The sequence below is a fragment of the Vulpes lagopus genome, chromosome 4 (genome assembly GCF_018345385.1).
Source record: "Vulpes lagopus strain Blue_001 chromosome 4, ASM1834538v1, whole genome shotgun sequence".
Taxonomy (NCBI): Eukaryota; Metazoa; Chordata; class Mammalia; order Carnivora; family Canidae; genus Vulpes; species Vulpes lagopus.
The window spans coordinates 95,640,418-95,643,553 of record NC_054827.1 but is presented as its reverse complement, the minus strand read 5'-3'; positions in this window follow the sequence as shown (position 1 = coordinate 95,643,553).

Sequence of the window (3,136 nt, the reverse complement as noted above, 5' to 3'; positions counted from 1 at the left end):
CTTCTCAGATATTTTCTAAGAATAACCCTAGGTATATGCATGAACTTTTCAATTCCTCAATATTTGGAGGAGCTTATTTGTCCATGTATATCTTTTTCCAACTTCTTCCTTTACACAATATGTAGTCTATTGCTTGCCCCAAATATTATGCTTTGCTTCCAGGTTGCTGTAGTGCTACTTATGATTTAAATGTTTCCAGCCAAACCAGCTGGGAGCTTCTCCAGTGGTAGGACTGCTCTAAGTTGAGTGAAACAAAAGCAAGTCAATGAACCAGACTTTCAGGCAATCACAAGACAAGTCAAAACCCTGAATTGTAATTCATTGAGAACAAGATCTGTATTGCTTTTTCTGGTCCTGGTGATCTGTACTAAGTAGGAGTTATCATCCTCCTGGCCTGTTGTATTGATTTTCTAGGTCTGCATAACAAAATACCATAGAATGAGTGGCTCAAGGAGCATAATTAATTTTCCTCACAATTCTGGAAGATAGACCCCTGAGATAAAGGTATCAGCAGCAGGTTTGTTTTATCCTGAAACCTCTTTATTTGGTTTTTAGATAGCCATTACTTTCCATGTCCTCAAAATGCCCTTTTCCTGTGTGTGCAGATCTCTGGTGTACCCAAATTCCATCTTATAAGAATACTGGTCTAATAGTTTTAAGATCCATTCAGATTATCTCATTTAACCTAATTACATATTTAAAGGCCTTATCCCTAAATGCAATCACATTCTGAGATACTAGGGGCTATGCTTAAATATATTCATACACAATTAAATCTGCAACATTCTTCCCTATGGAAACTTAAAATTCATATCCTTCTAACATATAAATACTTTGACTCTATCCCAAACAGCTTCATTAATTCATTTTAGCATGAACTCTAAGTCCTAAATCTTATCTACATCATCATCTAAGTCAAGTATGGGTGAGACTTGGGGTATGATTTATCCTTAAGCAAAATTCTCCTCCAGCCGTGAATCTATAAAACCAAACATGTTATCTACTTTCATAATACAAAGATAGGACAGGTATAGAATACACATTCCCATTTAAAAAAGAACATATCAGAAAAAAGGACTATGAGTATCAAAATATCCAAAACTTAGTAGGAAAAATTTTATTATACTTTAAGCCTCAAGAATAACCCTATTTAGGCAGGGATTGGAAGATGGCAGCAGAGAAGGAGTATCCAAGGCTTGTCTGGTCCTGATAATACAACTAGGTAACTATAAAATAATCCTAAGTACCCCAGAAATTGATCTGAAGACTGGCAGAACAAACTCCTCAATAAAGGCAGAGAAGAGATCACATCAAAGAAGGTAGGAAGTGCATAGACACAGTTGGGGAAAGAAATAGATCATGGCCATTGTGGTGGGGAGGGATCCATGGTCTCAGGGAAGGATGACAGACAGACTAACGTACAGGGGAGCTCTCAGTGAAAATGAATCCCCATAACAATTGGCTTGGACAGTGAGAGAGGCTGAATTTCATGAGTTCTTGAAACCACAGGAGGTTAAAGCCTGTATTAGTAAAGGTCTTCAGGTATGGCTGGGTTAGAGGCTGGAGGGCTTTGGGATGCTCTTGGAGAGTAGGCAAGCAAACAACTCATGGACATATAGCATAGAAGCATCAATCTGATGCACCAAGAAATACTAAAGGAAGCACTTTCAGTGGAAAAGAGAGACTAAAAGTGATAGTATAAAGGTAGTAAATACAAAAGCAAAAATGAATATTTCTATAAAAATCAGTCAAGGACCTCACAAAATGTAAAGATGTAAAATACAATGACATATACCTAAAATGTAGGGAGGAGAGGTGTAAACAATGGGTTCAAACTTCATCAACTTAATATAGATGTCTTATGTGAAAGAGGATATATACAAATCTAGTGATAACCATATATTAAAAACCATTAATAAAAATACAAAGAATAAAGAGAAAAGCATCCAAATATATCACTAAAGAAAATCATCAAACTACAAAATAAAGACAAGAAAGGATCAGAAGTAATCTTCAAAAACAACAACAAAACAAGTAATAAAATGAAATTAATACCTGTATATATCAATAGTTACTTTGAATGTAAATGGACTAAATGTTATAATCAAAAGATATAGGGTTACAGAGTGGATTTTAAAAAAAGACCTTTCTATACACTGCCTACAAGAGACTCATTTTACTCCTCAAGACACCTGCAGATTGAAAATGAGGGGATGGGAAAGCATTTAACATACAAATGGAAAGGGAATATAAAGGAAGGGAGAAGAAATGTGTGGGAAATATCAGGAAGGGAGACAGAACATAAAGACTCCTAACTCGGGGAAATGAATTAGGGGTGGTGGAAGGGGGGAGGAGGGCAGGTGTGGGAGGGGAATGGGTGACGGGCACTGAGGTGGACACTTGACGGGATGAGCACTGGGTGTTTTTCTGTATGTTGGTAAATTGAACACCAATAAAAATTAATTAAAAAAAAATAAAAATAAAATAAAAATAAAAAATAAAAAAAAATAAAACAAAGTCTGTAAGAAGAGGCACTATATAATAATAAAGAAGACAACCCAACAAGAAGATGTAACAACTGTAAATATCTATGCACTCAACACTGGTGCACCCAAATACATAAAACAGTCAATAACAAACATAAAAGAAATAATCAATAGTAATACAATAACAGTAGATTGTATTACAAATGATGTAACCCCATTTACGTCAATGGACAGATCATCTAAACCGAAAATGAATGGCTTTAAATGACACTGAACCAGATGGATTTGATACATTCAGAATATTCCATAAAAAAAAACCCAGCAGAATACACATTCTTTCTTAAGTGAATATGGAATATTATCCAGAATAGGTCACATGTTAGCTTATAAAACAAGCCTACAGAGAGGTTAGGATGTGGCTCAGTTGGTTAAGCGTCTAACTATTGGGCTCAGTTCAAGTCTTGATCTAAGGGTTGTGGGTTCAAGCCTGCATTGGGCTCCACACTGGTTGTGAGTACTTAAAAAAAAAAAAAAAACTTCAACCGACTTGAAACCATAAAAATCCTAGCAGAGAACACAGGCAGTAATTTCTCTGACATTGGCCACAGCAACTTTTTCTAGATATGTCTCCTGAGGCCAGGGAAACAAAA